Below are 26,457 nucleotides of genomic sequence, written 5' to 3' on the forward strand. Positions count from 1 at the left end.
GAAAACAAAACCAAAACTAATATGGGATTTTATTTTCTAGGTCTTCGTTTCAGTTACTCACTTGCAGGCAAAAATAGACAACGATACACTGGATGCCTGACATATGAATCAATATTTTCTGCTTGCCTGGGCATACGGGCATGTGCAATGCTTCCTTCTCTTCTAATCAAGGTCAGTTTTAACAAGGCCAGAACCTAATAGTAAAAATAAGAGTGTGGTGAAGACAGCTTTTTCCTTAGTATCTTTATTTTGATCATACGAGACAGTAAGAACACTTGAATGAATCTGTATTTATCACTAAATTATGAGATTCCCCCCAAGTCCTAATGAATGAAGGCCAACTTTATGTGTATTCTTGGCTTAATGTACCACTTATTCTGCGCTCTTTAAGGGCTGCATTAGTTCATAATTCAGAGCGAGGTCCTGGAGAGACTCAGTCTTAATTCATGAAAAATTCATGACACTTCTTTGTGCTCAGATTTGTTTTCCCTCCATGGCAAAACAGAGCAGAAACCCCACTTTACTGTGGCTCTATTACAGGTCTGAGAGACACTAATCAGTTTGTATCAAACTCAGAAGTAGCTATAGACATTAATTTTTTTATTTTTTCAAATTGTGCACTGAAACTGTTGTAGCCTTGTTTTTTAGCCCATCAAACACTCAAGACTTCAGGGTGATGCTCTAATGATGCAGCTTTGAAGTAGTAGTTTAAATAAGGCTTATACAGCTAATGAGGTTACTGATACCTTTGTCAGCTGTGTCTCAACTTTTCATGACTATAATCTGTCAACAACAAGATTGATCAGTAGCTTATATGTGACTAGCAACTGACATAGACAAAGAAAAACTGAGATAAATCAAGCCTCACTTTAAAAAGGAGAATAATGAAAGTAGAGAACTATCAAATTTCCCCTTGAATTTTATAAATCTATCAAGGTACTGGAAGTAGGGATGGGTATCGAAAACCGGTTCTTGTTGAGAACCGGTTCCCACTGTTTCAATTCCTTGGAATTGTTTGCCATTTTTTGCAAACGATTCCCTTACTGATTCCAGTCGCCCCGAATGACATCACCACGTTGCGGAGCGTCATTTACCTGGCAGGAAACACGACGCCTAAGCGGCTCAAACGCTCAAAAGTTTGGTTATACTTTACGAGAACGGATGGCAACTTGCAATACTTGAAAAGTAGATATTTCATTTAAGGGAGGAAACACTACGAATATGCAAAAGCATTTGCTCACAAAACACACGATAACCTTAAATGGATGTCGTGTTTTTAATTCTGCTCCGGACTCGTGAATCTCAACCCAGCAGCAGCGGTAACGTTTGCACGTCCTCTCCCGTTAATGCGGCAGGTAAATAATCAACTAACAGTGCATATTATGTTAGCGTGATCTGCCTTATTAAAAAGCCTGCCATTACTGTGCGCTGCATTTAGGTGACCATGATGAGAGAGACAGACAGAGTCTGGCTGGCTCAGATGCTGGCAGTTCTCGCTGCAGTCTACTGGTAGCGTCTCCTTTCAGGCCAGGATAGACGAATGTCACCGAGCAGTGACTAAGTTTGTGGTAAAAGCCTTGCACCCATTTGCCACAGCAGATGCCCCCGACATTCGGTAAGTGAATGTGTTTAATTGTAGGAAGGGACATTACTGGATATTCTTGTGTAATTGCTACAGAAAAATTTATGTCATACTTTGTTATTGCTACAGAAGAATATTTATTTTATTTATTTATTTTTTCTCTCTTAAGATCTCACTGTTGGGTTTGTAAGGCCATGTTACTCCTAAATTTCTATCTTGTTCAAAGAGAAGATATAAAACAAAGTTCTAAGCTAATCAACCTTAGTGTTCTCCTTTTTTAAAAAGAATCGATAAAGAATCGAATCGTTAAACAGAATCGAAAATGGAATCGGAATCGTGAAAATCTTATCAATATCCATCCCTAACTGGAAGTGTGCAAACTCCTATTCTGTTACATAAATAATCCGGTTAAAAAAAAAAACAGAAAAAAACCCATAGGATGAAGTCTGTTAGAAAGTTAATGCCATGCTTGCAATTCCAGCAATAAAACATGAAACGAGGCCTTAAAATACTTTAAATCTGTGCAAGGGAGATTTCTCAGATTTAGGCATTGGGGGCTGTATTTTCTGCATAGTCGGTCTAAGTAGAGTAGTGTGTGTGAGCGTGCAGGCACACAAAGAACCCTCTTAAGTCAATCTCTATTCAACATCCATCTGTCACACGTCTTTAAAGATGACCGTCAATAGTCCAGAGAGCGAAATAAATGCATTCCTCTGCCAATGTTAACTCTGTCACCAATAAACAGCAACAGTTTACATCTGAAGAGATGAAACTTTTAGTCATGCGCTTGTGAGTTCCCAAGCGAAAGGCAAAGAGTAGTTATGGAAAAAGTGAAGCAGCACTGAACATTGACCACTAAGCTTCAGTGGTTACAGTGTTACTGCCGTTCCAGATGAAGGAAAGAGCGTCACTTTAGCTCACAGTGGTGAGCTTCTCCAACAATTTTACAAGATTTGTTCCTATACGGAAAAAAAGGACTTTGAAAATATGGTGCAAAGGTGAATGAAAATAGGCAAATCTGTGGCACTCAAATTGTTGATTTTATTTGATCTAGAGTTCATAACAGAATGCTCCAAGGACTTAAAATGTATCTATTTTTTAAATCAAGTTCAATAACTTATCTGGCTCTTGAATAATACCATTACTCTGGAATTAACTGCAGAGAAAATAATGGACACAATAAATCGGCCTCAATGAAAAAGATTTTGGCTGCAAATCTTCATTTCTTTTTTTTTTTTTTTTGTCCCGTTTGGATCTTTAGCCATCAGAATTGTTGTCTTAAGGCCAAGAAAGATGCCAAGCGGATTTATTTTACGAAGTGGATCATCATGGCCTTGCCATATTGGTCCATTTGATTGACCTTTATTATAATTATGTATTTATTTTATTTTCAGTTGCTACAAACGGGACAGACATGACTGGGGGATAGGACAGGGAGAAAGAATGAGAGAAAGAGAGGGAGAGAAAGAAAATCAGAGGGGAGAAGAGACGGTGAGATACTGGATCACCTGTATGGAGAAAAAAAAAAACAGAAGAGAAAGCAAACAAAAAAAAAAGAGCAACATAATAAATACAGCACCATCACAATAAACTAGCTAGCGGTAGATAACAGTAGATACTGAATATTAAACGATATTGTGCAGCACGCAAGATAGACAGCGCACAATGTGCTTTGAGGCAGCAGCCAAGAAAGGTGTAGTCCGTGTCTGTGAACACCTGTGTGTACACCTGTGTGCATACCTGTGTGGATCAGCATGCTTGTATTCCAAAGGTTTCTCCATGTAACGATCTGCTAGGGAGTGTGGGGAGCCATAGCCCCGTCCCACAGGGCATGAAGCAGGTATGGAGGAGATCCAGGCCCCAGACATCCAGAGGCCCCAGAGTACGAGGACCCGAGGAGGACCACCAAAAGGGGGGGAACCGTGCCACCCTCCTGGGAAGAGCTGAGTAGAGCCCCAAACGAGAGGTCACCCAGCAGCTACGGAGCAGAGGCCAGAGGGGGTTGCAGTGGCGTGCCCGCGGGCTCTGCCGGCAGCCAGCTGTGCCAGAGAGGACCGTGCTTCAGGCCCAGAGGCCAGAGGGCACCCCACCCCCCGGAAGGGGCCCAGCCGGGCCACAGGCACCAGGCCCCGCCAATCGGCCACCAGGAGTGAGCCAGTACATACATGAGCGCCCAGCCCCAGTGGATGTAATTGTCCAGTGTATTTGCTGTGCAGTGTGAGCAGTTGTTGGAAGACGTATAGCCCATCTTGAACATCCTATGACCAGTATAGTGCACTCTGTGTTATATTTTGTATTGTATTAATTGCAAACTGGGATTTCTGATCCATTGAAAAGGTTTTTAAGCATATCTGAAACCAAAGGTTTGGGACTAAGCTGATCGATAAATCTGCTTCCCATTTTGCAATAGGAAGGGATATTGATTCATCTATTTTAGAAAGTGTTCTGTATATTTTAGACAATAATTTGGGGGGTTTTAGACTAAAAAAAAAAAAATTGTACCACACTTGGTGGTGTTTGTAATTCAGCTTCACTGGGATTAAATTTCTTTTTTACTATGGATTTAATTTGTTGACATTCCAAAAATAGTTTCTTGTTGATCCCATATTGTGTAACTAGTCTGTCAAACGAAATAAAGTAAGCAAATCTTCATTTCTAATCACACACTAGAATCTTGTTTTTGAAGTTTAAGCTCTCAAGAGGCCATTTTCAGAACCAGAAATTGGACAGTTACCCACACCAGAAATGTCTTGGTTTAAATGTGCAGGGTGGAAAGAGAATTTATGAGTAAAGGCGGTGAGTGTGTGAGCTTTGTATACTAACAATGTCTTTCCAGGGTCATCGCCCCTGTCTATACTCCTACTTGAGTCTGTGGGCTGATGAATGGCGTATTTAAGTTTCAACATCTGGCCAGGGCGTGTAGCGATGTCGGTGAGAATCACTCCCCAGAGGGAGAAGAAAATAAATGCCAGGAGGGTGGGAGGAGATGGGCAGCAGGGCTGCAGAGTAAACCGAGGAAATGAAACAGAGAGACTTAGAACCTCAGAACGGAATACAAAAGAAATATCACAAATGACTCTGGGCTGCTCGTCCAACAAGAATGAATTAACAACATGCACCATTAATGGCACAGTGAGCCAGGAAAGCACAGGACCATTAGAATGCACAGTGAAAGTCAGTGGCTCATTAAAACACCATTGAACTGCCTTGGAAATGAAACAAGTTAGTACGTCTACATTGTGAGTTTCTTGGGAGAATGCAAGCTAGTTTCTGCTGATTATTTTAAAGTTGAGCCAGGTCAAAAAACAACACAAAAACAAAACATTGAAGTAACCAAGCTGGATCAAAGCAGTTACAACAATAATTGCTCATTAAACTCACACATAATTTACCTCACAATCTATGAAATGTGATTCATAATCCCATGTTTTGAGTAAAACATAGCCTGCTTTTACTCATTTTCTTTTAGTACACTGATCATCTTTGAGATTTTAGACTAATGGTTATACAAATTAAGGAATTTAGGAAATTAGATAAGACTATTTATTTCACAAATGCCCTATTTTTTAAATTTGACACTGTTGAAAACAGTGTCTTACAGCTAACTGCAGCAGTTGTATCTTACATCTAGTTGTATCACACTTCATAAGTCATTGGGAGCTATGGAAATTGAACCTATCAGCTTTCAAGTACAAGACAGCGCACTGAGCTGTAATGATTTTCTTCCTAACACGTTTGCATAACTCTCTTGTAGCCTTTAATCTAACAAATATCAGCTAATAAACCAATTGGTGGGTATGAATAATGCAGAGCATAAGGAAATGTGCATCAGTGCACCACTGCGAGGATGGGCATTAGTGCGGGGATGACCTAAGCAGTGGAGTCTTTAAACTAGAGCAGAGTAAATACAGAGACCATGTAGATTATTGGGCATTCATCCATCTGAACAAGGCAAAGGGCAAGACGGTGGCACATTCCATTAACACAGTCCCAACCTCAGAAATAAATCAGCTTCTCTGACTAATCCACTGCATTACTAAACCCGAACTGTCAACAAAGCGTCTTTCAGCTCCACTGATTTGCATCGGACATTTAAAGTGGCTGAGCACATTCGCCTATCAGAACAATCAGGTGAAAAACAACTTTTAATGCTGAACATCACAAAAAAAAAAGTCAGAAGAGGAAATGCTGCATAAAGATCTGTGTGTTTTTCTGTCTTGTTGAGATGGAGCAGATTCATGCACTTTGTATGGTCAAAGAAACAAGAAAAATATACACAAAGATAAACAGAAAAACACCTTCCCCATACACTGCTTCCGTTTTGCGAGTTTGTGAGCTCACAGTTGGATGCATCTGACAATGCTCTAAAAAAGAAAACATATTCATGATACCCAGCTGTGGTGAAAAGCAAGGGGGAAAACCCAGAGCGGTTGCCCCACTAGAAGCAAAACCAAGACTTCTTTCTTATTTTTTTTTTTGGCTATTTCAAAAGAACCCAGCTAAGGTGGAATGCCTCCTGGATGGCACATACTGCAGATATTACAGACATTACTCTTAACACATTGGTGTCATCCCCAGAAGACTTGGTGGAGGCAACTGAGGAGAGGCAGGCTTGGGCAGCTCTATTCAGATTGCCAATTCCAAGTTGGCATCACAGTTTGGAAAGAGGTCACAGCTACAAGGTCCTGTATGGAAATTATATGTTCTCCCTATGTCATTGTGAGCTTTACTCCAGCTTCACCCCATACTTCAAAGGTATTCATGGGGTTAGGTTAATTGGTGATTCTGAACTAGCTATTAGTGTTGATCCTGAGGCCGACTGGCAACCTGTCCAGGATGTACCAAAACTATTGCCCTATAACAGCTGTGATGGGCTTGAACTCCACTGAAACCACAAATTCACATTTAAGAAACTTGGAACACAAATGCAACGTTGCTCGATAACTAAATGATTCTCGATGTCTTGGTGAACCTTTTTTTTTTTTTGCTGGAATTTTTTTAATGATGGCATTGCATTGTTTGACATTCTCTTGCCACAAGAATAAACTATTTTAAATGTATATAATAATAAAAATAAATTTCTAATAATGCCGTGATATACAGTGAAGCTGCCAGAATGTTAAAGAAACACTGTGAGACATAGGTTTGGCCATACTGTCGCCACTAGTTTTTAATAGTTCTTTAAAATCAATACACAAAATGCTTTAGCACTATAGTCAACACTATATTGTCTATATTGATGACACAATAGTGAAGCAGACCACATGCATAATAAGTGCCAGGGTAGAAAAGGTATGAAAGTTTTATAAGAATGGCTTAAGAGTTCAGGCTCCATTACCAAGAGGCAACATAAGCATCGATATAATAATGCAGCCCACAAAGTGACTTTGTGGTAATATTTTGAATCATGCTTCATTGCACTTACTGCAAAGCTGGCAGAGTGTGGGTCAGAGTAATGTGACAGTCACAGGCTATAAGTCTCATTTCTGCTGGCAACTGGCAAGTCTACAAACAGGATCCCAAATTAACCTTCAGTCACCTGAAAGGGTAGTGATCAGTCACAAGACCTCACTTAGTACTCACTAAAAAGGGTTTGTGCATAGATCAGACACTACAATAAAATGAGATGTTACTCTATTCATATCCCGTCTTGTGTGTCCATCAGAACACATTCTGGCTCTGGACTCACTGGACACAAGCTCCAAGCTTCCTAAAAAGGCAGCTGACTGAAGATATGAATGACCTTAGCAGATGCATAAACAAGGTGTCTGACTGATACGGCTTAGCAAAGGATGGCAAAGAATGGCAAGCAGCTGTGGTATTCTCAAGAGACCATTAACGAAGCTTTTCACTTCCTGTGTATTTATAGCAAAGACAAAGAGCAGTTAAAACCACAAGCACTTCATACAAAGTGGGAAAAACAAATTATCATTTTATGTACAACCGTGTTTTCTGACAGAAAATTAATAACCGAGGGTATGTTTCTCACCCTTTCCACAAAATATTAACAACAAAATATTATTAGTCTGTCGCATATGCAATACACAGTAGTTCATATTTTAAGTGAGCTACGGCAGCAATCAAAAACAAATTGTCACGTAATCTCCTAGACAAGTTTCCCAAACTCAAGCTTTGATGAAAACTTGAGTTTTGTTTTGAATTCACACGCCTGAGGGGCCAGTTTTCTTCTGTCAGTTTTCGGTGTTGTGTGCACAAATGAGTTGATCACCATGAATACTCTCTAGGTGTTTTAAGTCACGTTCTTAATCAGGAGTGACAGACTTCATCCAGGTAAAACCAGAGGCAATTAAAAGCCATTAAGACAGCAGCCTGGCCTGATGCAGCTTCAGCAACTCAAGGCGGGATGGGAGGACGTCTGGCAGAAAATTGATTACGGTGAATATGGAGGGCACAGTGACACCGTTACCCAAGGGGGCTTCTACCAACTGGAGATTGTACATGATGCTGTTATGTACGCCCGTTTCCATGGAGACCTGTCAAATTAAGACAGAAGATTTCCGCTGGGTAATCTATCAGCTTGGTTGTACACAGTCAGTGTGATATGTGCTCTATGGGACCTTACTGTACATTCTGAAGCTGACAAAGTTTCAGTATACAGACCTTGTGGTTGTGCACTACACTTACATTTCCTACAGATTTGGGGGTGTAGTAGCAAGATGCATGACACTTCAACAACATAGCTCAGAAAAAAAAAGACATTTAAAAGACGGTTTGAATAATAATAACGTAAGTTTTTTTGCTATCCAAACTAGACAAAAATAAGACTAGTTTAAACTGCCAATGCAGTTTAAAGATGTAATTTGGCTATAGTGATTATAGTATCCTCCTAAAAAATGATATCTAGGATATTCAGCTTTTTGCATCTTTAAGTAAATGTCAGAGACACCAATCAGGGTTAATATCGTGATAAGTACGTAGAAAGAATTATGTTCTTATGGCTGGGAGTTTAGTAAAGGTCAATGTATTCCCTGATGTTGTGATGACATTTTAAAAAGATGCCAGCACCAGAATATCTCATAGTGCATTTATAAACATCACCCATTTCTGCATGCAAAATAAACACTAATAATAAGTTGGCATATGGAGCTCAAACTGTGGCAAAAAATGGATCAGGTTATTAATGTTTAGGGAGGGAAAATACATTTACGCGCTTGCCCATATTTGCGGTGCTCACTTGAGCTGTGCTTCAAACAGTCTCAAGTTTGCATTCAAATTGAGGAATACAAGCTCCCTGTAATGTCATGACTATTCATTAAATCAGTAGCAAGTTAAAAAAAAAAAAAAAAAATCCTCCTCAGACCCCCTCTGTCATTCTCCAAGCCTCAAGGGATTCACTGAAGGTTAATTTATTTAAATCTCCCATCCACTCATCTCTATTCCATTAAACTCACTAAGAATCTTTGGTTTGCAGTCTAATCCGCTTTCTACTGTCAGAGGCCTATGCCCTTTCTGCAATGCAGTCAGTGCATGCGGTTGTTTGTGTGTGCGTGTGCACTCGTGCATGCGTGTGTGTTAACAAGACAACACAGCAGCTGATAAGGTCACGTTAGCTCATACACATACACACACGCTCATGCATGTGGAATGTCCTTTGAGACCACTGCATAACATTGGTCAAATAAATCTAAAAGGCGATGAAGTTAAAATGTAGGTTTCTCCCAAGAGACCCGTTCTTTTCTACTGTCCTCAAGGCCACAAAATGTCTAAGCCCTTACCATCTGTTCACTCCTTTGAAAGACAGGATACTTTAATGCATGTGGGGTATGGCCACATCAAGCCATCAACAATTAGGCTCCACTACTAAGGATATCTTGGCTATGTAGGCAACTGCTGTATCATTATTACGGCATGGCATGCATTATGACTGGCACTGGCACTCATATGCTAATGACTTTGGAAACACTCACCCTTTCCTTAAACAGGCGTCAACGCTATTAGCAGTCTGTCAGAAAATCATCCAGCCTATGGTGATGTGTTTTTGTGTTCCAGAGAGCTGACTAATGAGGTGCTCGCTGGCTCCAACATACTTCTACAATGGCACACGTAGAGCTGCGTGTGTTTGAGTTTGGACATTACTGGCTGAAAACGGTCACCTTTAAAGCATACTTGGCTCAACTCGCTATATGGCCATTCTGTGCCGAGGTCACATCAGGAGATTTGGTTTATTTTCTGAGATCTAAATATTCATAGTGATCTTAACTTGCGCAATATGAAGAAGTCTGCCAGATTGCTCTCATTAGCAATGCACACTTTGGTTGGTGTCTGCCACCATGTACAGAGAAGATGAATGCTCCTTAATAGCAAGGATTGACTCATTCCTGCAAAGAATATCCCGTCCGTTCTGAAATCTTAGCTGCTCTATAATTTGTTTCGGACCCGAGTATATATTGTACTTGCAAGGGAAAGGATAGAAACAGAGGACAGAGGAGATTTATGATGAGCAGCTGCCAGCGCTGACAAAAGCTTTTAAAAGCCGCAAGATGTGTCCTGCTCTCTAGCTTTTTGCCTTCGATTGCACAAGTCCAACTTTTCTCTTTCAGTAGCCTTTGTCCATGTAAAACTATATCACTTTTGCATATTGGAGGAACTAACCATTATCTAGCCTTATCAATAATTAAAAGCTAAGAAGAAAAGAGAATAAATTAGGCACAGGAAATGGAGACTAGGAAGAAATACCAGAGAAAGAGGTCAGAGTTTATTTTAAAATGAAAATCTAAGTAGTTCTGTCATTAAATTCCTACATTGTTAATGTCATTGTTTGTCACAAAGCCCCTGAAGAACCAAAATAAGGCCAGAGATCTTGCTTGCCTTGAGTAAAAGGGTCACAGGAGTATTTACTGCAATAATTTTCAAAGGAAAGTTCTCAGTTTCATTGTCGTTTCATTGAATACTGATGTAACCTAAGGCCATCGTGATGGCTTCCATATAGACAGTATTTCTTACAAAGCGGTTATAATTTGTTTCTTGATTAAATGCACTTGGAGAATAGTAATTAATCAAAGGAGATAGAGCTGATGCCTGTAATAATCCATAAAGATAATGAATGGTGACAAGTTACTGTTTAAAAAAGGCAATATGATCAAAATACAATGGAAGTTCGGCCCCTACAGCCAGTAGTACACGAAAATGAGAATGATTAGCCTAAATCAACTTACAACCATCCTAAAAAATTAGTTTTCTTGACTCAGCTGGCGTCACAACTTTAGATTTCTTTGGAAACCATGTTAAGCACATTTTTGAAAAGCACACCCACACCTCATCAGTACTCTTCAGAACATCCCAGAGGCAGTACTTGGTTTCAAGAAGAGTAGATAAGAAGTCTTATTCCCTTGTGTGTCAATTAATACTTGTAAAAAGTGCCCCACACTTGTTTGTATTGTTTGTCTTGTGCGTGCAGCTTCCGCTCTCTTCCCTCTCTGAAATGACAAAATGAGTGCAACTGAATCGGTGTCCAACTGCATCAGACCCCCTGAGTGACAATTCAAGTGAGATCTGTCTAGCTCCAGAACAGCCCATTTTCAAAAGACAATTCTTTGCCTTTGATGCTATTTTGGGATGTAGCTACCGTACAGGTCTGAAGAGGAGAATTACCAGATGGCTACTTGTCATTCTCCAGGAGTCGGAGCTTTAAATGCTGGTCCAGCTTGCTCTCATCCTCAGAGCAGGGACTAATGCTGATCACGATTCAGTAGGACACACATTCTGCCTTTTTATAACTGCTGATTAGAAGCAATAGTAATTTTTACTTTCAGCTGTTACAACTACCACCAAAAGACATAGCAGTCTGAATCCTAGTTCAAAAACTCAACAGCTGGGAATTTCTTATTGCAGATCTACTGAGCCATGGTATGACATGACATACTGCTAAGTGATTTCACTTGCCACACCCCCTATGTAAAGATAATCCAGTAGTAACTATCTGAAAAGCATCTAGTGCAAGTAAATCTAAACCATAACCACAATATCACATTAACGTAATCTGAATTTAAACTATGGCTTACAAGAACTCAAGTTTTATTTTTGTAGCTCTGGGAAACTGTTCCATTTAATATGAATACAGATAAAAATAATTGTTCTGATCTATGACGGTAGCGACATTACTAAAAATAGGTTTGAAGGTGTCAGAAAGAAAGAAAAGGCAAAGTCATCTGACGATATGTAGAAAAAAAAAAAAAAAAAAAAAAAGGTTGTTAAAAATTCTCTCATGGTGTCTTTTTTCCATTTACAAATGACTTCTTGGGAACACTGTGTGAATGTCAGTCCCATTATGCCCATTTTTATGGTTGTGGTGTCTTGAATCTCCCTGTCACACCAGGCTTTTTGCCCTTGCCTTTGTGTCCCTTCAGTACAGTATGTAACATTTTTTGGGATTCAAATGTGGTTCAATGACCTTTTGTACAAACTAATTTGTACAAAGAGAGAGAGAGAAAATGAAGCCAATTCAATGTTTTTTAGATGGTATTGCATGGTAGATCAAAATCTGATGTACTTTTCTGTGTTCATAATTCAATCAATCTTGACAAAATCCCCAACACCAATGGGTGGATGCTTACCGTCTACTTCTCCCTTGAACTTCTCCGCACATTTTAACAGCGATATGCTAAGAATATAACAGAAGTGTTTGGATTCATCACTCTATAAGACCTGTTACCACCGATTTCAGTCCAAATGTGTAATTTGACATACTTCTGCCCGGTTCTTTTTGTTGCATCCTTCTTGACAGTCACCTTTCCACTGAGGCCATTTCTGATGAGGCTTCAGGGAACTGTGGATTTGTCAACTGAAGAGCCAGACGCATCTGTTCATTCCTGCATCAGGTCTTTGCTGGATTTTTTTTTCCTATTTCTTAAGGATATGATTTTCAGATACTTTCATCTGCAGTAGAGAAGTCTCTTTTTTTAAGGTCTGCCACTTCTATGCTCAACTTGTCCAGTTTCTGATTATTTTTTAAGGACACACTACACACCAATGCCAGATATGCCATTTTTCTGGCTAGTAACTCTTTGGGAATCACCTTGTTGGTGCAAATATACCGTTATATAGTCGTTAAACTGTTTATCTGACATTTTCCATTGACTGAATGGGAACAAATTATCAGTTTTTTCCTGACAGGCTGGTAGAAAAAAAAAAAGTGTGTGTTTTGTTTGCCGTGTTTGCCAACAATATTACAGATTCAAAGTGAACACCAAGATTCACAGCAGAGAAAATACATAAATAAATAAATAAAATGCTATGATACTGCACATTTAAGTCATCCGCACAGTCTGGAATTTTTGTGCTGTTTTATCCTTACTCAGTACAGACATTCTAACATTTGGAGCTGTGAATGCAAAAAAACAACCCCCCCCCAAAAAAAAAAAAAAAAAAAAAAACAGTATTTAGTCACACATGACAGTGCTAATGGACCCTGTGGCAGAAAATGTCAGCACTCATTGTCTGAAGTCTCTTGCTGTTTTGTCAATGGCAAATGGGAGAGAAGGTGTTTGTGGAAAAGAGGGTTTTAGCGTGCCAGAAGGATTTATTCAGTGGAGCAAGAGAAACCTCATTCCGAAATGACCAGGGAACAAGTCAGGGAGAATCTCTTCCAAATGCTGCCACGCTGATATTTGAGGCACAAATAAAAAAAACAGCTGAAGTAGGGCACGAGAGCGCAAAACATCTTTGTTTTAATTTGGGGAGGCTGGGAGCTGTCGGGGTCACAATGGGTTGCACTCAGTCAAGTAAACACCCACTTAGGAACTCTGTGAGTTATTTGATTTATTCAAATGCCTTGGGTTTCCACTGATGCATGCTAAAGATAAGCTCTGACTCATTTAAAAAGAGAGAAACACTGTGACAAAGGCCAAAGTGAATCATCTTTTTAATGTGACCCCTGGTGCAAACTTCACTAACAAAATATGCCACCGCAGGAAGAATAGTAAGCATAAAGTTTTGTTGGAGATGGCAAGAGTACACCATTAGCTAGTGTTTTTCAGAAAGGATGTATACACCCTTTTATAAAAATGCTGTAAATAAGATAGATGATGGAATAAAGCCAATTTTACAGTAGTAACAGGTTTAATGTTGACGGCACTGCTAAATACTCAGTTAGCTGATGACGATACTGATGCTGATGTGTCACTTTGGCCAGCTGTAGCTGAGTGTAATAGTGGATGGCAGGCAAACTATTTGTATTACCAAGCCAGTTTGACAGAATAATCAGAAAGTGAATGTGAAGCAAAATCCACAATAATCCATAATGTTGTTATTTTAGCTACTAAACTATTTCTCAGGTTACTGGTCAGTTTTTGAATGTAGGGATTTGTCATACACAAGGGGTGCTTATTCCTTAGGACTCCACATACCCCATAAATTACATTATTATCATGAACTTGATTACCATAAGTCTTATAGTAATCAAGTTTAAATAGTGACACAACAGTCTATAGATCTCTAGGCTACAGAAGAAACTGTGTTGCTACCCACTGATGTTTGATCGGAGCTTTACTTTGTCAAATGTTTCTACTCATTGCTCATCTCCCTTGCCAACAAGTGCCTGGCATCTTTGCGCACAAGCCAAAACTTCTTTAAGAAATATTCCTTAAGTAGTTGTTGTAAAAACTGCCTGTAAATAGACCATGCTATCTGTTCATTTTCTCCCCAAGAGTATCAGCTCACCTTCCTTTCATGCACTTTGCAAATATAAAAACTTCACAACAAGTAAATCCTGTATTATATGTAATTTAAGTTTACCAATGGAGAAAAAAATGAGAACAAAACTATTGAGAGTATCAGCTTCAAAAAGTCTGCTTCATAAACTGTTCATTGCCAAAAACATATATACATGATTCAGTTACAGTGAGCTAGTGAGCTGTCTGCCACACATTTTTTTTTTCCATATGTTGAGTCAGTTGCTCTGATTTTTCTAACAGTACTTATGGGAAATGTGTAAACAATGCAGCTGAGGTCCATGCTCCTTCACACTCACCAGTCACTTTATGAGCTGCAACTGAGAAATCTAGAGGAATCAAAGGCTCTGCTTTGTTTGGACGTTTTCATCATTTTTTTTTTTTTAAACTGTCAAAACAAATGTTGTAAATCTGGATTATTTAAGCATGATTGTTCACCAGCTTAAACACCATGTACTTCTTAATTTCTAATGTGAAATAAATAAATAAATAAATAAGATTTCATTGAAAATTTCAAATGAAAAACAAATACACTGTAGTTAGGCCCAGACTATGGGTGTGTTTTTTGCTCTAAAGCTTGGCTTACCAGGATAATCGCCTATGCCTGCCGGCTTGCAGCCTCCACCATAAACTGCCTGGGGCATCACAGTCCTTGGCAGCAGCAGATTTGCATGGCTCGGAGACCTGCACAGCAGCTACAGGGCGAGCAATGGCGAACCAAAGCCAACAATCAACTGACACCTTGTTCATGGACAACCAAAAGCAGACCAGGTGACAAGGCAGCTGCAAGCCAATCAATCAATCAGCTTTATTCGCCACATGCAGGTTGCCCTGCAGTGGAATGGACCCGCCCCCCGACCTTACACACACAACACAGACATCACATGGGGATACAGGTCGGAGATCGGTAACATTACAGAAAACCACTGAAATGTACACTACAATGGGAAAGTACAAAGTACACCATTGACAGTCATTCTACAGGTTAATTACAGTAACTTTTCAGACTTTTACTTCTTATAGATGCCTTTGGCCAACAGGATCTTTCGTCCTCTGATGTTAACTCAAGCTAAACTGTGAGTAGACGACAGTTTAGATTAATTAGTTTTATTCAGGTCCTCTTATTCTTATTCAAAAATATTGGATTGCACTATATTTCACAAGTGTACCAAATAAGGTAGGTGGGAGTCTCTGCTCCACACAGACACAAACTTCCATGGCTCATCTCTAATTTCTCTTCTAATTCTGACCTAATTCTAGTGCAGGAGTTGATTCATAAAAATGTTTCACAGCAGCCTTTAGAGCTTGGATAGCCTTCTGCTGACCTCTGTGAAGTCAGCTGTACATTCCCAGCTGTTTGCACATTCAAACCATCTCTCAGGGACCAGCTTGCTTTCGATAATTTGACGGATAAACTGAATGACAATATTGCAAATATCCTCCCAGTATTTTTCCTTTTTCGCAATGGCTGAGCCTCCCTAATGAATAATACAGATATGGGACAGGAAATGACCTTTGCAGACAGTAAAAGGGATAGCCATAGAGGAGATCAGGCAAAGGCAATTAGGGGTTTATAGATCACATTTATGCAACTATAGATGAGGCAACTAAGCCTAACAGAGAGCCTGTCAACCACTATAATGAATAAAGATTCCCACTTCCATCTAAAACATACAGTGCATCCATGTACCAACATCTGGCAAAAGCAGATCAAGGCACCTTGCCACACCTCAAAACTGCTCTGGAACAGCCTGCAGAAAAGCCCAAGGCACTGACCTCTTCTCCAAATTCCCCAGATCCCAATCTGATTAAGCATCCACGGGTTGCGCCGGAACAAGCCTGATCCACTGGGACCTCCACCCAGGAAGGATCCTCTGGGTGCCTGAGCTGCTTTAGTGGCACAAAGCGGACTGAAAGCATATTTAGCAGGTGGGTTTAAATTTGTGTATAATACCTTTGTTTTCATCAAAGATAAACTTGCCAGGCTGCCACAGAACATTACTCGTGTGCTGTGCAGAATGCATTATCATTGAAATAGAAGAGGAGAAGCCTGATTTTAACTGGAGTGATTCAGTGATTTCAGACTTTCAATCAATTGCAATCTCCTTCTCAATCAATAGAGTACTTGTGAAAGTGAAGAAGCAGTTGCACGGTTCTGTCTACACCCAGTACTGTGTTTTATTTTCTTTCCATCTCTGATGCTTTTCTGTGTAATTCATGAATTATACATATTTGACACCAAGATGAACCCAAGTAGCTTTCTTCTCAATACATTCAATATGGCATTGATGTAAAATCAATGTATTATCATTCAATCATATTAATAGGGCTGGGTTGTAGTTCTAATTCCATGCAGGCACAACTGTTTCTTTTTCTGCTTTTCTTTTTTGCTTTTTGTGAAAATTCAAAGTCACACGAACAACAATCTCTATCTTGGGATAAATATTTATCTGCCATGATGAGGAAGGTACTTTTCATCATACAAAATAATAGCCATACACTTAGACTATTACACTTTAACCCAATCAGAATTTTTATACACAGCACTACATGCATAGGATTTTAAGTAAATGGGTTCGGTAGGTTTGTTTAGTTTATAAACAGGGCTGCTGAGAAGGATGTCAAACAAGAGATTACTGAGGGGAAATTAGCATTGCTTGTTTTTAATGTGGAACATTAAATTACCTCAGGCATGCAAACAGGTGCAGTCTAAACTTATTGGGAAGAAGGCTCTAGATTTTAAAACTTGAATAGTAAATGGATTTTAGGGGATAGACAAGATAATCTACTTATGCACCAATGATTTGTGGAAGAATTACAGACAGATTAGCAAAGACTTTTCATTATATAGAACCTGTCTTAGTGAAACCCCAACATGGACAGATCTCTAAATACCTCGAAGCCTCCTAATATCAACACCGTCCCAGAGCAGCCGTCCCAGAGCTATTTCTGGATTCTGATGGACTAGAGCTGAACTCTAATCCTGTCTGCATAAGACCCAGTTCCATACCATTGGTCTGAATTCCTCAGAGGTCCACGCTAAGCATTAATAAATGCTGGCACTGAGAGACTTTAAGAAATATAATGATTTCAATGATATGTTATCATCTTACGTCTGGCACCTTGCGCTTTTCAGCATTTTACATCTGTGAAAGGCAATTATCCCCAAGTCAGTGTTGCATTTGGCAACTACTAAAGATAACTTAAAAGTAGTGCATATGGTTTTATCAGGTCACTCCAGAATACACTGATGGCATCTGGAGTTTGTAGATGCATGATGAAGCCATCAATCTTCAACAGTGACTGACCAGCAACCGCAAGAGACACACAGCTTCTTTATTCCTGTCCTCTAGGTTCCCAATGAATTTTTTTCCCTGTCCTGTCGGAGTCATGTAATGAATAGTGAAACTGACTCCCATCCAGCGGGAATCCCACAGGAATCCCATAATGCACAGGATCTTCCCCAAAAAATGTCAGCTTCTAATCTCCATACTGTTCTGTTTACCTTTAAGCAGCTCCTGGGGATTAAGTTCTCTGCTAGATCCACATTAATGAGAATTTGTGTGACATGTCACTCATACAGAGAAGCCCACTTCACCAGTGCTCCCCACCTTGTTCTCGCCCATGAATCCCCAATTCAAAATTAATTTGCAGTTAGAAAGGCATTTTCTCGAGTGCTGCTGAGGAGGCGTCTCTATCAGCCTGTTCTTTTGGTGGTGGTGTTAGCTAATGAGGGCCTGGTCAGGAAGCCAAAGCTGACAGCTCGGCTCTTTAAAAGCCTTTGTCAAAATATTGCTTCAGGGGAGACTTGAGCAGCTAGTTTCCCACAGGAACACTTCCACCATGGGCATAGCTCTTATTTCCTCACAGCTCTGTTTACCTGCAGGCTACATGTCCACCTCCTGTGCATCACAGGGCATACTCAGTCCAACATTTGTCAATAACAGGAAATGAATACAGATTAAATGTGGTAATATCCAGGGACACAGAGACCAGCATTAGTTAAATCTAACTAATGAATGAAATAAAATTAAATAAGTTTAAAAAATGTTTTCCAATTCAGATTTTCAGTTTGTTTATCTTGTGTGCCTGCATGGTGACGCATGTATCTGAGTCATAGAAAAAATGTGTCACCTAATTATGACCATGAATAAACAAACAGAAATGAATATGACGTCAAGTTTGGAAACAAATTTGCTCTCACAACATACGCAAAACCACTGCTCTACAGATCAAGGTTATGTGCCAAGTAATGCAGTGATTTGCCAGAAAAAATAAGAAAGCAGAAGACCTCTTGCTTGGCAATTCACATACCTGTTGAGTAGTCATTTTTGCTGCCACTTATGAATGCACATAAACAAAGCAAATAAATGGCGAAATCACAGCCTAACCAGCTGATGGTTTTGCGATTACATTTCAGCAAATCCAGTATATAAAGTTTTGTTCTTTGGCTACAGATTCTTGTAATTTATATGCACACATTCGTTTCTACAGAGTTCAGAAATCACACTACAAAAGGGTAGCCTTTAAAGACAATGCTCAGTAATATTTTATATAGCTTTTACTGTGAACAAAAACTATAAGATCAAAATCCATAAATATTTCTTTCTTAACTGATATAACGGTTATAGCTATCTTCAGTAACCAGACCTATTTGTGTTCACAACAACACATAAATGAGCAACACTAGCGCACTGGTAACACACCAATCTCATATACATGACTTACTTAAAACGCATATTAACCCATAGCTGAAAATAGTCCAAGAAATGCATTACTTCTGAATGATACTTGCTTCTCCCATCTCTGCTTTATTATTAGACTTTTAATTTATTGACAGTTATAAATGCTGATACTGATCCATTTATCACTCCTTGTGTGGTGCTAATGAAAAGAATCAGGGTAAAGTAAGTAGAAGTTGCAGTTAAAGAAAAAAAGAAACTAACTGAAAAAAAAAAAAACAGAACAGTTGGGATAAAATTATCAAAATTTGCACCTAAATTGAAACTAAATAATAGCACTATACTATAGTACAGTAAATAAATAAATACTTTGACTTTGTACAAGTATTACTTCCTTCTTCAGTTGCAGATAAATATTTCAGAATCACTGCATTACCATCAAGATGTGGACAACATCTTGTCATATGGTGAGTTACTCTGATTCTCTCCCCTGGGAAGAACCAACTGGCTTGAGGCTGAGTGCCACAGTGAAGTCACAAACCATAGCTTTTAACATGTGCAATAAACTATAAATAAACTTTAAGCACTCCACTCATGATCCATATAACATGTGGGTAAAACAAACAACACTGATAAAGTCTGACACCAAAGATGAAGGATAAGTCTTGGCTGAAAATATCCCCGTCTATGCCATGCTGCCACACTATCATTTCTCATTAGATGTCTGGACAGATACCAAGTCTCAATATCCTCGTCCACCAAAGCGATGACACCATGGCCAAGCTCTGAATAAAGAAACATGGAGTAAGTTGAGCAAACAAGATGAATCCCTTCCATTAACAGAAGGACTGTGGGCACTCCTGCCATTCCACCATTAATTATCTGGTCTTATGGGAAGATTAGGGTAGAGAAACTAAGCCAGCAGCCAGACTCCACTGAGTGGGCCTCCCCTGTTTAATTACCAAAACGGCACAAACAAATGAAGCCCCATAGATCTTGCAAGAGGATAGCACTGGAGGCTATGATTTGGCTGAGCCTGGCTCCACTCCTGTGTGCTTTCTTTGTTCTCTTCTGTCTCTCTTTGTGCCGTCTATCCATCCATCACTCATCAGAGCATGCAGACTGGAGACTGTAGTTACACTGTTATTAATGACTAAAATGATGAAAGAGGAAAAAAGGAAAGAATATGGTGTGACAAGCGCAAGGTGGCAATGACAGACTATTTAAAACTATAAGAAAAATGTGCAAATCATTACCGAACTTCAGTTCCATCACGAAAATACTAAACAGTGGTCTTGCTCTTAGCAGACCCTCCTCACCCTTATACTTAAGAGCCCAAGAAATAATTAAACCTATTCCTAGACTCTAAACTTTGATCATTAGAAATTTTCATTGAACTTTTCTCAGTCTGGGACTAGGTTTAATCCATGCCTGTGAAACTTGTGGTATATATTTTATGCTTTCATCAAAAGAGAAAGAACTTTATGCACCTTTTTATTATTGTAGTATCCGTTAAGGTTAGCTGAAACTCTGGGTCAACATCCAGAACATAATTTTGTCTTCTTACTCTTGATAGACGCATTACATGAACTGACCTTTTCTTCGAGTATGGAATAAAAATTCAGTTCATTGGACAAAAATGACAACTTTTGCATTTTTTATTTTTATTACTTCTTCGCATTTAATTAAGAATATAATGTTACAGTAACAAATAGTGAATAGAATTATTTGCTACATCCTCACACATAGTGACTTAATAGTCATTTTATTTCCATTCTGTAAATCTTCAATCTCTGAATGCAAACGCAAATAGGAGGAGATTGACATGCTGTGCTCTCGATTCCAACAGTACACATTTCGATACAGACAGAGCAAACACACCAACAAAGCGCCCAAGTATGTGTGCGCAGTCACGCATTCAGCTGTCCTCACCATTCTTAGTGCTGACAACTTCATTCCAGCAGTGATTTGAAAGTGCAATTGTGTGTCGACTGGCAAGTAAAGATGAGCGCCGTGTCTCAAAGTTCCCGCAAACAATATTTTCTGTTTCTATGCAACAGAGTGTGACAAGAATGACAGTTTGCAACAGTGAAATAACCACAAAATAATGTGAAATTCTGAGTAGGAATAGTAAAGGAGAGTCAAAACATTGTAATGTCAAAGTTAACATGTCACTAACACAAAATATACTTTAGTACTAATGTACTTACAAAAGTCACTGTTCGTATAAGCATTTCTTAACTGTATCATCCTTCAGAGATTAGACTTCAACACTTTTCCTTAATTAACTAGAACTGGACAAGTTTTTCTACACTGCAGAATTACTGTCATTATATTACATTTTGAACAGTCCAATCAAGATTAGACTGAAGTGAGGGACTTGACAAGCTCTTCTGCATAATGTATGACTCCTGCATGTACAATTCAAGAATGTACTACGTGGGCGCTCTGGACAAAACTAGATACAGTATGAAATCAAAGCCAGAGACTTTTACTGTTTCATGCTTTTGCTTTTTAAGACTTTACATTCTTTAAATCTGGAAAAATCAATCCATTAAGGTAGCACTTCCTATAGATGGATGTGAATTATAAAAAAGATAATCACAGGCACATTTTGAGAGTACACATCACAATCAACTCATAAGGATGCACAAATCTTTCTGGGGGGACCCAATCGAAAGATAGATTGTTGGTTACTTTGACAATGTTTTCCATTATCATCTTCCTCAGTCTAACCAGTGATTGCTTGGAGCGACATAATCGCTCCCGACATCTCCCAGTGACACCTACTTGTGACGGATTCAAGTTCATCTGTCATCAGAGAACAGGGAAGTCCAAATGCTCCATTGGACTTCCCTGTTGAAGTCCAATGGAGCATTTTAGTTTGACAAACTTGAATCTTTATCAAACTAAAATGCTCCATTGGACTTCAACAGGGAAATTTATCATTCTGCTGTCGGCAAATTCTTCCTGTAAAGGCAGTTCAGGCTTATACTCAAAACACATGCTGTTGATTTATTGGCATGACATACTAGACATTTCAAAATACAATACATCAAAATGCTTAAAAAAAAGAAAAGAAAAAAAGAAGCACTGATAAATTGCACAAACTCCTGCTAAATAATTAGAAGGAGAGTGATCCACTGCAGTGTACATAAGGAGTCATTTCTACTTCAAGTAATTATGGGCTTGCACATAAGATTATAAATATTCTTAGCCTGGAGTTGTTTCTTGAAAAAAATGCAGTGAGCTCAGGAGAAAGCCATCTTTTCACTATAGCCCACAGGATATTCCTCCCCTTTTGATACCTTAGAGAACGGTTAACCTAATACCTAATATCCAGGAGGTTACAATAAGCCCAGAAAATGCTGCGGGACCCCTGGTTTGCCTGGTGATGGTGCTAAGCTGAGCTGCACTGAGCCTCAACGAGTTACCCCTGGAGCCTGGTCCAATTTTCTCTCAGTGCAGCTTTGGTCCACAGACCACACTAACAAGCTAAGGCTTCAACGCTTGTCAAAAAGGGAAGCATTTGGGTGCTCACTAGCGGCCAGAAAAAATACAGGCTATCGGTGCAACCCTCAAGATGGACACAATAATTAATCTTCATATCGATCCACCTCTTCGACTTCTGTTGGGACAGGCACAGAAAGCATGACTGAGAACCTGCTGTATGTTTTAGCTTTCTGAGAGGAAGGCAGGGAAAAGATTCTTCTTAGCTATTCCTCACACCCAGTTTCAAACATATACACACACTTTATCATCAGCCACCCTGTTGCATTAGATACATTTGACTTTGCCTTCAAGGAAAGCAAAACGAAAAAGGAGGAGAAACTGATATTTGAAGAAATAAAGAACAACGAGGGGCAGGATAAAAGGAAAATACTACAAGAAGGCAGTAAGAAGGACAATTTCAATCAAAGAAAACAGGACACAAAGAAGCCATGAATCATATTTTGGCCCATTTCAATAAGCTATATAAAAAGCTATAATATTTAACAGGATTTCTTTTGGAAGAGCTGTTTTAGGAGCCACCCTGAAGCGAGGTTCAGATGGTCGTCCATTCACCACCTTCTTGTTCCTACCAAGCCTCCTCTGACAAACTGCCTACCAGCTTCTGACATATGAGCCATAAAGTCCAATGCCACCATAAACCTAGAGCCATGGTGATTTGTGAATTCAATTACCTCTCTGTCTGTAATGGCTGTATTCAGTGCCCTGCTGTTAAGTCAGCTGTTGTCAGCATATGTCCCAAAGGTCACAGCTTCCACTTCGAACACCACTAAGCATCTAGGAATGATTATGTTAATTAATTTTTGAATTTACATCAGCAAAGAACGCTATATGAACTGTGCAAAGCCAAAAAGAGAAACAACTATCAATTTTTGGGACTGACAGAAAACAAAATCAACAAGTATTTAAAGATGTGTAGACATATCAAGCTACATTTCTTTAAAGCCAACATAATCCTGCTTTTGGATATTCCTTAAAAGTCTTTATCAACATTTTAATCAAATAAAAAATGTCCATCAAGCATCAATGAAGATACTGGTATCGACTTGTTTCATGTCTTAAATGTCTGACTGAAACAGCAGTTTCATGGGCAATCCTGATGATTTATGACTTCATACAGAAGCTTTTCAGTCCTTGGACCTTTATCTAACAACTCTCAGCTCATATCAACACCAATATTGCTCTCAAATCAAGCATTGATTGAATTTGGCAATTTTTCTCCCTTATTAAAAAAAAAACCCTACATTCAAGAGGTAACAGAGATGGGGTATGGCACACAGCAAAGATCTATGCTTACACTTAAAGCTGGCACTGCAAGTAGCTCCAGTTCTCTCCATCTCATCTGGATAGCCAAAACAAAACATACCTTGCTGCAGATGTACCGTATTAATATAAACCATTTTTCTTGGTATGTGCTTCGGTTACACTCCATTTGCTCATTTTTCCAGCATTCACTAAAACGCCTTTCATGAGAAGCATGAAAACTCAAAGAACAGGTGCAGTGGCAATTCACATGGCTCAAGCTGAACTGCTGAGTCCCTTTTTCACATTATCACAAGAATGTTTGTTGACACTTTGCCAGTGTGGTAACGGGTGTAATCTGAGCCTTAAACACACTAGAGATGCTTTCTTAAATCGGGCTAATGAACAGCAGCAATGTCACTGTGTTTTTACAGAAAACAAGAATGATGTTGGAGTGAGAGATCAAATTTGGGACTCCTTATGGAGGACCTTTGTCCATACTCTGGATTTTTTTTCTGTATGTTTGTTTCTTTAACTCTTCAGAAATAACAAGAACTCTACCAAAGTAACGCTGACTCTTTACCTGAACGATATCCTGACCAACTCTGCTTATGTGGATTACATATACAATGTCATGAGCGTTTATTTAACTTAAACATTTGTAACCTGCAACATGTTGCATCAAATGATAAACTGTTGAGATTTTGGATATTTATTTCTCTAAAAACCAAAGTAAAAGGCCAGTAAAGGGTCTAATTGTGAACTTAATCCATCTATGTGTGTGTCCTGAATTTAACTCACACCAGTCATGTCGCTCTTAGGTTCTTAGGTTCAACCAAATGCTGACCTCAACTGGCATTCCAATGTTCCAAAATAGACGGAGCTATAATTTAAAGAACCCAACTGGAAACTAAACCACATTCCTGGGTATAAAAAAAAAGAAAGAAAAAAAAGAAAGAAAGAAATATATTACACTGGTGTTGTATCATCCTGCCATAAATGCTGACCTTTCTTCAGAAAAAAAAAAAGCTACAGAACTAATATTGGCCAGTAAGATGTGCTGAGTACAGAAAAAAAAACCCTTGCATTTATCCAGCAGCGGGGGTCTGACTCTAGCCAGACTCAGTGCAGTAAACATGCAAGTACAGGGCTTCCTTTGAGCTCAAGCACCCAAATTTTCAGCTGGTCCAGTTCCATTTCAGATAGGGTTTCCCCCCCCTCTCTTCTCTGGTGCTAGGAAAAGGTTCTACACAGTGGGGACCTTTGAGTAAGTGTTTGTTGATTCAAAATGGAAAGAAACACCCCAAAGAAAAATTCACCACAGAAATGTCTCTTGCAAATGGAAAATTCCAGGGTTATCCCAAGTCTTTCAACTTGATTTCCACACAGGGTAAAGAAATCATGTAAACATGGCTTAGAATATGAAGTTAGCGAGTCTTACATAGCCATTCTACCATTCCATAAAAACGCAGTTATTCCTTGTAGAGCTTCACCAAGAAGCAAAATGCCCCTAAAAGACAGAATACAGAGAACCTCGGCTACCCTATTAATAATGCATTCTTGGATACATTCTGTCCATCCATTCTGGTACCATTTTGTTTTCAAGCTCCTTCCCCCCCTTAAGCCAATCCTTCTTCCCAAAGTAAGAGCCATATAAATCCAAGCTCTCAGTCTCTATTACAGTAGAGTGATGGCTGCTTTCCAGACAAGCAATCTCTGGACACCCCTGTTCTTTGGTCCAAACTGCTGAACCATGGTCTAAGCTATGGGGGAAATGTTAAACATATCGATGCTGTGAAGGACAGATTTTGCCCAAGAGGGTCAGCTCCTATACAACTGATTCACAGGACAGAAGCAAAAGGGACATAAATACCATGCAACTTATTTTAATAAATTTTGTCTCCTCCCAAATTAATCCACAGTATATGCAATACATTATTCTTACATTTAAAGAAAAACAAATCCAAATAAAATGGAACTGTGATATAGAAGTTAAATTTAGTGGCTTGATTTATCGTACAATTGTACAGAAGATGATTTATTGTAATACCATCTCTGAAGCAGCAGTGGGCACAATTAACTTCCAGGATGTACAACATTTGTGTCCTACATCCCTCTGGTGATCCATCATGGTATACATTTTGCTACTTTGAAGTATTTGGGGGTTTTTTTGGCCCTGCTTGATACAGCAAAAATACCTTGAAAATAAATACTAAGGATTATTATCCAAGAAGTACCACATTACCAGGTAAGTGTAATATTTTACAACCATTTCAGTCAGAGTTGTCTTTTCTTATCTTCCATTACTATGAAATGATACATCCCAAAAGAGCTATCACTATTTGTCTTGTACCCAAAACGATTTTCCTCATGGACATGTCATGCTAATGACAAGTTCCATGCTAATGTGTAAAATAAATCAGCTTGAAATCCGAGACTCACTAGATGATCACCAGTCCAGGCAGAGCATGCTAAAAATCAGCCATTTCCAGTTCCTGACCAGTCAGTCAGTGAATCAATATAAACAACTTTTTTGTGTATTCGCTAGGATGCTGCTGCCTAATGTTGTAAAGGCTTAACCGGTCAATTATGACTGGTGTGTACACCTTAGTTCAGCTGTCCCCAACCCACGGACCAAGGACCAGTACCTGTCCGTGAGTTGTTCTGTACTGGCTCTCGAGAGTGAAATTTATGGTTTTCAGGGTATTTCATCTTTTTTATCGTTATTTTGTTATGATTTTATCATTAACTC

At 39.1% G+C, this 26,457-nt stretch overlaps 1 protein-coding gene across 4 annotated transcripts in view; it reads right to left on the bottom strand.

The window, feature by feature from the left end:
* The window catches only part of enox2 (ecto-NOX disulfide-thiol exchanger 2), a 191,027-nt gene that overhangs the window by 98,276 nt on the left and 66,294 nt on the right, over positions 1–26,457 (bottom strand). The window lies entirely within an intron of this gene.

This window comes from Perissodus microlepis, chromosome 2 (assembly GCF_051167445.1).
Source record: "Perissodus microlepis isolate ML-2025 ecotype Zambia chromosome 2, ASM5116744v1, whole genome shotgun sequence".
NCBI classification, from domain to species: Eukaryota; Metazoa; Chordata; class Actinopteri; order Cichliformes; family Cichlidae; genus Perissodus; species Perissodus microlepis.